An 11424-nucleotide genomic window follows, 5' to 3' on the forward strand; every position below is an offset into this window, starting at 1 on the left:
CTAAACAAATAGATAATTTTTTCCTTTGTGATGAGAACTCAAGACTACTCTCTCTCTTTTTTAAAATAAATTCATTTATTTATTTATTTATTTATTTATTTATTTATTGACTGCTTTGGGTCTTTGTTATTGCGCACAGGCTTTCTCTAGTCACAGTGAGCGTGGGCTACTCTTCGTTGCAGTGCGCGGGCTTCTTTTTGCGGGGGCTTCTCTTGCTGCAGAGCATGGGCTCTAGGCTTGCAGGCTTCAGTGGTTGTGGCACATGGGCTCAATAGCTGTGGCTCACGAGCTCTAGAGCACATGTTCAGTAGTTTTGGTGCATGGGCTTAGTTGCTCCACAGCATGTGGGATCTTCATGGAGCCTGGAGCGGGCATTGAACCTGTGTCCCCTGCATTGGCAAGTGGATTCTTAACCACAGTGCCACCAGGGAAGTCCCTCTTAAGACTGCTCTCTTAATAACTTTCATATACAATATGCAGCAGTGTTAATTATATTTATCATATTATAATTACATCCATACTACTTACTTATCTTGTAACTGGAAGTTTGTACCTATTAACTGCCTTCATCCAACTCCCCCTCCACCCACTGCCCACCTCTGGTAATTGCAAATCTGATCTCTTTTTCTATGAGATTTTAATGTTTGTTTCTTGAAGTATGAGTTGACCTGAACACTATGTTAGTTCCTGTTACACGAAACAGTGTTTTGATACATCTGCATATTTCAAAATGATCTCAATGATAAGTCTAGTTACAACCTGTCACCATACAGAGATATCACCTAGTTATTAACTGTATTCCCCCCAGTGTACATTTCATACCTATGACTTTTTTTTTGCAACTGGAAGTTTGTACCCTCACCTAGTTCTCCCCTTTCCCAACCCTCTTCCCCTCTGGCAACCAGCTCTTTGTTCTCTGTACCTATAACCGTGTTTCTATTTTGTGATGTTTGTTTTTTAGATTCCATGTATAAATGAGAGCATAAACTATTGTCTTTCTCTCTTTGACTTATTTCACTTAGCATAATACGCCCTAGGTCCATCCATGTTGTTGCAATATGTGTGGAATTGCAATATATATATATATATATATATATATATATATACACACACATACCACAACTTCTTTATTCATTCATCTATTGGTGGGCACTTAGGTTGCTTCTGTATCTCAGCTATTGTAAATACTGCTGCAATGAACATAGAGGTGCACATAACTTTTTGAATTAGTGTTTTTTGTTTTCTTCAGGTAAATGCCCAGGAATGAAATTGCTGGATCATATGGTAGTTATGTTTTAAATTTTTTGAGGAATCTCCATACCCTTCTGCATAGTGGCTGCACTGATTGACATTACAATTTACGTTGTTTGATAGAATTCCCTGTGAAGCCATCTAGTCCTGGACTTTTGTTTCATGGGAGTGTTTTGATTACTATTTCAATTACACTACTAGTGATCAGTCTGTTCAAGTTGTCCCTTTCTTCCTGATTCAGTCTTGGAAGATTGTATGTTTCTAGAAATTTATCCATTTTTTCTCACCATCTGATTTGTTGGCACATAGCTGTTTGTAGTATTGTCTAGGATATTTTAAGCTCTGTGATATCGGTTATAATTTCTCTTCTTTCATTTCTTATTTTGTTCATTTGTGTGCTTTCTCGTTTTTTCTTGATGAGCCTGGCATATGAGTTATGTGTATCTTTACAAAAACCTAGCTCTTAGTTTCCTTGATCTTTTCTATCAAATTTTTGGTCTCTCTCATTTCTTTCCTCTCTGATCTTTATTTTTAACTTTTTTTTTCTCTCTAATGTCCATAAAGGGTAGGATAGGTTGTTTATTTGACATTTTTCTTGTTTCTTGAGAAGGCCTGAATTCCTATAATCTTCCCTCTAAATACTGCCTTTGCTGCGTCCCATAGGTTTTGGGAGGTTTGGCCTTATTTACATTTGTCTCAAGTTATTTTCTGATTTCCTCTTTGATTTCTTCATTGACCCGTTGGTTTCAAAGTAGCGTGTCTCCATGTGTTTGTTTTTTCTATTTTTTTTGTAATTAATTTCTAGTTGTATACTGTTGTGGTAAAAAAAAGATATAATTTCAATCTTGAAATTGAAATCTTGTGCACTTGAAAAGAATGTTCTGCTGTTTTGGATGGAATGTTCTACAGCTATCAAGTCCAGGTGGTATATGTGGTTTAAGACCACAATTTCCCTACTGATTTTCTGTCTGAATTATCTGTCCATTCATGTGAGTGGGGTGTTAAAGTCCTCTGCTGTTATTCCATTACTATCAATTTCTTTTTCTATGTCCGTTAATATTTGCTGTATATATTTAGGTCCTCTTATGTTCGGTGCATGTATGTTAACAAATGCTATATCCTCTTTTAGTATTGATCTTTTTATCATTATATAATACAATTATTTGGCTTTTGTTTCAGACTTTATTTTAAAGGCTATTTTGATTCTTCTGTTTGATGTGAGTATTGCAACCCCAGCTTTCCTGTTGTTTCCATTTGCATGAAACATTTTTTCCATCTCTTTAGCTCTGAAGTAAGTCAACGGCAAGCAGCATATAGATCGGTCTTTTTTGAAATACAGGCACCCTAAATCTTTTGATTGGAACATTTACTCTATTTACATTTAAAATGATTATTAATAGGTATGTACTTATTGTGATTTTATTACTTGTTTTCTGGTCGTTTTGTAAATCTTCTCTGTTCTTTTCTTTTTCTTTGAGCTTCTTCACTGTGATTTGATCATTTTCTTTAATGGGATACTTGCATTCCTTTTTCTCTGGTTTTTGTGTCTACTGTCAGTTTTTGATTTGTAATTGCTATGGAATTACCATGTTCACCTATACCTACATCTTCCTGTTTTAATCTGGTAGTCATTTAAGTTCAAATACATTCTAAAAGATCTACATTATTTTCCTTCCCTCCCCTGGTTTGTTTTGTTCCTTTACTATATGATTTATGTAAAGAAAAGTGTTAATCCATGATAATATTTGTGAAAATATTAAACTTTCTTTTAATGATATTGCTTGAAATAGTTATTCCATTAGATGCACAGCAGTGAATTTATAATTCAGACATTGTTTCTAGTTTTAGATTTTATGTATACAAAAGAGCAGTTATTCATCAATTTGATCTCTGTAGTTACTCTCTTACACAGTTATTAATAGCTATAATTAATATATATAATTCTATTAATATATTAATATGTTAACATTAAAACAACATTCTATATATATTAACACATTGACATATATTAACATATTATATACTAATAATATATCAATTATATATTTATTAACATATCAATAGCCAATAATAATCACTATATTAATAATTAATTATTAATAATTACTAAATTAATTATATATAATTAATAATATTATATTACTAAAATTATTAATATGTATTAAATTGATATGTAAATATGTTATGTATACATTAAAATTAAATATATTAATACATGATATATTATTATTATAAATATAATATATATTTTTATATATTAATAATATATAATAATTTATATATTAATAATAGTAATTATATATGATAATAATATAATAAAATATATTATATTATATATAGATAACTAATAATATGTGAAATATATAATATAATATATATTCTATAACTATATAATTGTAATTATATAATTATATAATTACAATTATAATTAATAGGTATAAAAGCTTAATAATTCCCTTAACATTTTGTGGGGAACAATTTTAGATTCATAGAAAAGTTGCACAGATAGTACAAAGTGTTCCCTTCATGCAGTTACCCCTAAAGTTAGCATCTTTCATAGCTAGGGTACATTTGTCAAAACTATGAAATTAACCTTGGTGCAATGTTGTTAAGTAAAGTATAGGTTTTATTTAGGTTTCACAATTTTTTCACTGATGTCCTTTTTCTGTTTCAGGATTCTATCCAGTACACCACATTATATTTAGTCACCATATTTCTTTAGCCTCCTCTGATCTGTAACATTGTTCCAGTCTTTCCTTTTTTTCTCATAAACTTTAGACTCCACCTTGAAGAGTACTAATGACGTATTTTGTAGAAAGTCCTTAAATTTGGGTTTGCATGGTACTTTATTATGATTATATTTGAGTTATGAGCTTGGCGGAAGAATTCCACAGAAGTATAGTCCCCTTTTAATCACACATGAGGAATACGTGATAGCAACATGCCATTGCTGGTGATGTTAACTTTGATCATTTGGGTAAGCTTTCTCCCACCAAGTTTCTCCACTGTAAATTTGCTATTTTCCTCTTTCCATACTCTCTGGAATTGAGTTACTAAGTCAAACCTACACATAAGGGGAAGGGAATTAAATTCCATCTCCTAGACATAGGAATATCCATCCATTATTTGGAATCCTTTTTTAAGGAAAATTGGCCCCTTCTCACACATTGAACTCTAACCATCTCATTGTGACATATTTAAAATTAGGCTTAGGGCTAGACTTAGGCTTAGAGTTAGGTATGTGTTTGAAGTTAAGGTTATGGTTAAGGTTAAGATAAGGTCTGAGGCTAAACCTAGCGCTAGGATAGAAGCCAATGTTAGGGTTAAGGTTAACATTAGTGTTATTGGTAGCGCTGGGACTAGGGCTAGAGTTAGGGTTATTTGAACCTCAAGTTTGGAAGTTCAAGATCTAGATCTATATGGCTGACCAGTTTTGTTTTGTTTGTTTTTTTTTTTGGGGGGGGGGGTACACCAGGTTCAATCATCTGTTTTTATACACATATCCCCATATTCCCTCCCTTCCTTGACTCCCCCCTCCTCGAGTCCCCCCCACCCTCCCCGCCCCAGTCCTCTAAGGCATCTTCCATCCTCGAGTTGGAATCCCTTTGTTATACAACAACTTCCCACTGACTATTTTACAGTTGGTAGTATATATATGTCTGTGCTACTCTCTCGCTTCGTCTCATGGCTGACCAGTTTTTGAGGTACACCAGACTCACTCAGTTCTATTTATATATATATCACCATATCCCCTTCCTCCCATGACTCCCTCCCTCCCTCCCCATCCCGGCCCTCTAAGGCATCATCCATCATCGAGTTGATCTCACTTTCTTATATAGCAACTTCCCAATGGCTATCTATTTTACACTTGGTAGTATATATATGTCTATGCTACTTTATCACTTCATCCCAGCTTCCCCTTCACCCCCTCCCCCCCCAACCTCATGTCCTCCAGTCCATTCTCTGCATCTGCATCCTTATTCTTGTCTTGTCACTGGGTTCATCACTACCATTTTTTTTTCTTTTTTTTAGATTTCGTATATATGAGTTAGCAAGCAATGTTTGTTTTTCTCTTTCTGGCTTACTTTACTCTGTGTGACAGACTCTAGCTCTATCCACCTCATTACATAGAGCTCCATCTCATTCTCTTTTATAGCTGAGTGATATTCCATTGTATATATATGACACATCTTCTTCATCCATTCATTTGTTGATGGGCATTTAAGCTGCTTCCATGTCCTGGCTATTGTAAATAGTGCTGCAATGAACATTATGGTAGATGTTTCTTTTTGGATTATGGTTTTCTCTGGGTATATGCCCAACAGTGGGATTACTGGGTCATATGGTAGTTCTATTTTTATTTTTTTAAGGAACCTCCAAACTGTTTTCCATAGTGGCTGTACCAACTTACATTCCCACCAACAGTGCAAGAGAGTTCCCTTTTCTCTACATCCTCTCTAGCATTTTTTGTTTCTAGATTTTTGATGATGGTCATTCTGACCGGTGTGAGATGATACCTCAAGTGGCTTTGACTTGCATTTCTCTGATGATTAGTGATGTTGAGCATCTTTTCATGTGTTTGTTGGCCATCTGTATGTCTTCTTTGGAGAAATGTCTATTTAGGTCTTCTGCCCATTTGTGGATTGGGTTATTTGCTTTTTTGGTATTAAGCTGCATGAGCTGCTTGTATATTTTGGAGGTTAATCCTTTGTCCGTTGCTTCGATGGCAACTGTTTTCTCCCATTCTGAGGGTTGCCTTCTTGTCTTGTTTATGGTTTCTTTGGCTGTGCAAAAGATTTCAAGTTTCCTGAGGTCCCATTTGTTTATTCTTGATTTTATTTCTGTTATTCTAGAAGGTGGGTCAAAGAGGATCTTGCTTTGATGGATGTCATAGAGTGTTCTGCCTATGTTTTCCTCTAGGAGTTTGATAGTGTCTGGCCTTACATGTAGGTCTTTAATCCATTTTGAGTTTAATTTGTGTATGGTGTTAGGAAGCGTTCTAATTGCATTCTTTTCCATGTAGCTGCCCAATTTTCCCAGCACCACTTATTGAAGAGGCTGTCTTTTTTCCATTGTATATTCTTGCCTCCTTTGTCAAAGATAAGGTGCCCATATGTGTTTGGGATTACCTCTGAGATGTCTATTCTGTTCCATTGATCTTCCTTTCTATTTTTCTGCCAATACCATACACTCGTGTTCACCATGGACTTGTAGTATAGTTTGAAGTCAGGAAGCCTAATTCCACCAACTCTGTCTTTCCTTCTCAAGATTGCTTTGGCTATTTGGGGTCTGTTGCATTTCCATACAAATCGTAAGATTTCCTGCTCTAGTTCTGTGAAAAATGCCATTGGTAATTTGATCAGGATTGCATTGAATCTGTAAATTGCTTTGGGTAGTACACTCATTTTCACTATGTTGATTCTTCCAATCCAGGAACATGTTATGTCCCTCCATCTGTTTTGTGTCATCTTTGATTTCTTTCACCAATGTCTTAAAGATTTCTGCATACAAATCTTTTGCCTTCTTAGGCAGGTTTATTCCTAGGTATTTAATTCTTTTTGTTGCAATGGTGAATGGGAGAGTTTCCTTAATTTCTCTTTCTGCTCTTTTGTTGTTAGTGTGTAGTAGTGCAAGAGATTTCTGCGCATTAATTTTCCATCCTGCTACTTTATTAAACTCATCAATTAGTGCTAGCAGTTTTCTGGTAGAGTCTTTCGGGTTTTCTATGTAAAATATAATGTCACCTGCAAAGAGTGACAATTTTACTTCTTTTCCAATTTGGATTCCTTTTATTTCTTTTTCTTCTCTGATTGCTGTGGCTAAAACTTCCAAAACTATGTTGAATAATAATGGTGAGAGTGGACACCCTTGTCTTGTTCCTGTTCTTAGAGGGAATTCTGTCAGTTTTTCCCCATGTAGAATGATGTTGGATTTTGGTTTCTCATATATAGCTTTCATTATTTTGAGGTAATTTCCTTCTATGCCCATTTTCTGGAGAGTTTTTATAATAAATGGATGTTGAATTTTGTCAAAAGATTTTTCTGCATCTATTGAGATGATCATATGGTTTTTGTCCTTCAATTTGTTGATATGATGTATCGCATTGATTGATTTGTGTATATTGAGGAATCCTTGCATCCCAGGGATAAACCCCACTTGATCATGGTGTATGATCTTTTTAATGTGCTGTTGGATTCTGTTAGCTAGTATTTTGTTGAGGATTTTTGCATCTATATTCATCAGTGGTATTGGTCTGTAATTTTCTTTTTTTGTGACATCTTTGCCTGGTTTTGGTATCAGGGTGATGGTGGCCTTGTAGAATGAGTTTGGGGGTGTTCCTCCTTCTGCTATACTCTGGAAGAATTTGAGAAGGATAGGTGTTAGCTCTTCTCTAAATGTTTGATAGAATTCGCCCATGATTCCATCTGGCCCTGGGCTTTTTTTTGTTGGGAGATTGTTAATCACAGCCTCAATTTCCATACTTGTGATTGGTCTGTTCATGGTTTCTATTTCTTCCTGGTTCAGTCTTGGAAGCTTGTATTTTTCTAAGAATGTATCCATTTCTTCCAGGTTATCCAATTTATTGGCATATAGTTGCTTGTAGTAGTCTCTCATGATCTTTTGTATTTCTGCAGTGTCTGTTACTTCTCCCTTTTAAATTCTAATTCTGTTGATTTGCATCTTCTCCCTTTTTTACTTGATAAGTCTGGCTAATGGTTTATCAATTTTGTTTATTTTCTCAAGAAACACATTTTAGTTTCATTAATTTTTGCTATTTGTTTCCTTTCATTATTTTTCATTTATTTCTGATCTGATCTTTACAATTTCTTTCCTTCTGCTCACTTTGAGGTTTCTTTATTCTTCTTTCGCTAATTGTTTTATGTGTAAGGATAGGTTGTTTATTTGATATTTTTCTTGTTTCTTAAGGTAGAACTGTATTGCTATAAACTTCCCTCTTAGAACTGCTTTTGCTGCATCCCATAGGTTTTGGGTTGTTGTGTTTTCACTGTCATTTGTTTCTAGATTTTTTTTGATTTCCTCCTTGATTTCTTTAATGATTTCTTGGTTGTTTAATAGTGAATTGTTTAGCCTCCATGTGTTTGTATTTTTTGCAGTTTTTTCCTGTCATTGATATCTAGTCTCATGGTGTTGTGGTCTGAGAAGATGCATGATATGATTTCAATTTTCTTGAATTTGCTGAGGTTTGATTTGTGACCCAAGAAGTGATCTCTCCTAGAAAATGTTGTGTGTGCACTTGAGAAGAAAGTGTATTCTGTCATTTTTGGATGGAATATGCTATAAATATCCATTAAGTTGAGATGGTCTAATGTGTCATTTAAAGCTTGTGTGTCTTTATTTTCTGTTTGGATGATCTGTCCATTGATGTAAGTGGGGTGTTCAAGTCTCCCACTGTTATTGTGTTACTGTCGATTTCCCATTTTATGGCTGTTAGCATTCGCCTTATGTATTGAGGTGTTCCTGTGTTGGGTGTATAGATATTTTCCATTTTGATATGTTCTTCTTGGATGGATTCCTTGATCATTATACAGTGTCCTTCCTTGTCTCTTGTAATAGGCTTTACTTTAAAGTCTAATTTGTCTGATATGAGTAGTGCTATGCCAGCTTTCTTTTGATTTCCATTTGCATGGAATATCTTTTTCCATCCCTTTCCTTTCAGTCTATATGTATCCCTTGGTCTGAAGTGGGTTTTTTGTAGGCAGCATATAGAAGGGTCTTGTTTTTGTATCCATTCAGCCAGCCTGTGTCTTTTGGTTGGAGTATTTAATCCATTTACATTTAAAGTGAATATTGACATTTGTGTTCCAATTACCATTTTCTTAATTGTTTTGGGTTTGTATTTGTAGGTGTTTTCCTTTTCTTGTGTTTCCTACGTAGAGAAGTTCCTTTAGCACTTGTTGTAAGGCTGGTTTGGTGGTGCTGAATTCTCTTAACTTTTGCTTGTCTGGAAAGCTTTTGATTTCTCCCTCAAATCTGAATGAGATTCTTGCTGGGTAGAGTATTCTTGGCTGTAGGTTTCTCTCTTTCAGGACTTTCAGTATATCCTGCCATTCCCTTCTGGCCTGCAGGGTTTCTGTAGAAAGGTCAGCTGTTATCCTTATGGATTTTCCTTTATATGTTATTTGTTGCTTTTCTCTTGCTGCTCTTAATAGTTTTTCTTTGTGTTTAATTGTCGTTAGCTTGATTAATATGTGCCTTGGTGTATTTCTGCTTGGGTTTATTCTGTATGGGACTCTCCGTGCTTCTTGAACTTTGTTAATTAATTCCTTTCCCATGTTGGGGAAGTTTTCCAGTATAACCTCTTCAAATATTTTCTCAGACCTTTTCTTTTGTTCTTCTTCTTCTGGGATGCGTATAATTCGAATGTTGGTGCACTTAATGTTATCACTGAGGTCTCTGAGACTGTCTTCTATTCTTTTTATTCTTTTTTCATTTTCCTGCTCTGTGGCGTTTATTTCTCCCATTCTATCTTCCAACTCACTTGTTCGTTCTTCAGCCTCAGTCATTCTGCTGGTTATACCATCTAGAGTGTTTTTAATTTCAGTTATTTTGTTATCCATTGCTCTTTGTTTTTCTGAGTTCTTATGAACTGTTTCTTGTACATTCTCTATTTTGTTATCGAGATTTTGTATCATTTTTACTATCATTACTCTGAATTCTTTTTCAGGCATTTTTCGTATTTCCTCTTCATTTATTTGGTCTTGTGGGTTTTTTTTCCTGCTCCTTTGTCTGCATGGTGTTTCTTTGTTTCCTCATGGTAGTCCAAACTTTTAGGGTTGCTTGTCCCGGCAATAGAGGGGTTTATAGAAGACTGTTCATGCCCCAAACTAATGTCCGAGTGTTGGATTAAACAAATATTAAGTCTAGGAAACACATACATGTATAAGACACATAATTACTGAATCCATTAGGACAGAAGTCTCTGGAAAGACCTGACAGAAGAATCCCAGTACACTACCAGATATTCAAAGAGAAATCCCAAGGAAATTCAAAATCAAAACAGAACAAAACAGAAACAAAAGCAAAAACAAACAAACAAATAACACCTTACACATACAAACGCTAATCCAGGGAGATTTTGTAAGCTAGGATCAAATATAAAAAAGAGCTAGAGTACCACCAGTCAGAATGGAGATTCTTAGAATGAAATTAGACAATTGTACTAAGAGCTAAGATAAAGAAAAAAACCTAACATTAAATACCAAGGCGGTGTGTCATCTGGAAAATAGAGCAAGGAGTCTGAGCAGATTGATAGTGTTGCTTATAAGTATGTTAAGATAAAATAAACTAAAAATGGATGGAAGACAGGTGAACAGAAGAGCGTAGTGTGACCGGAAATATGCAAATAAAAGGAAAGGAATAGAAATGTATAAAAGATAGGATGAAAGGAAGCTATGAGAGATATGTTGTCCGTACTACCAAAAACTTAGCTAGAAATAGAAGTATATAAAAAGGCAAAAATATAAAAATAGAATAAAAAATAGAATTAAGAAAATATGTTGTAAAACTTGTAGATCCCTTAGGACTAAGATTGTAATTATTAATGGAAAAATAAAAAAGGGAGAGAAAAAGAAAAAAAAAATCCAGAACTCATCCCAGAATGGACCAGTTCAGTAGAATTGATACTAATATTTCTGTTTCTTTAGAGTCTCAGCTGTAAGTGTCCTCCTACTCGCCTTGGGTTTTTTGTATTATTCTGTGACCAGCAGAGGTTCCTTTATTGTTCGTCTGTAAGTATTGGTGTGTGGGGAGGGAGAGGGTACAGTAGTGGCTCCTTCCCCTGGGAGTGAGTGAGCAGTGGCGCACTGTTGTTTCAGTCGGGCTTGGAAGTGCCTGTTGCAGACGGACGCCGGTGGCTCAGGTGTAAACAGAAAGTCTCAGAGTTGGGCCTTTCTCAGGGTTTTTTTGTTTGTTTGTTTCTCCGCAGCCTCCCTGCTGCCAGTGCTCCAAGGGGTTTTAATCTAGCCCCGCCCGAGTGCCTGAGGGTGCTTGTTATTCCTGAGTGCCTTAGGTGGCCCACAGGGGGTCCCTCCACTGCCTGCTGCAGGTGCCGAAAGAGAAAGAGAGGCTATGCTTGCGGCTCCTCCCCTCCGCCCATGAGCCTGCAGCATCCAGCAGCCATTGTGGCCAGGCAGCTCTCAGGGGCAAGCACTC

The sequence above is a fragment of the Hippopotamus amphibius genome, chromosome 2 (genome assembly GCF_030028045.1).
Source record: "Hippopotamus amphibius kiboko isolate mHipAmp2 chromosome 2, mHipAmp2.hap2, whole genome shotgun sequence".
NCBI lineage: Eukaryota > Metazoa > Chordata > Mammalia > Artiodactyla > Hippopotamidae > Hippopotamus > Hippopotamus amphibius.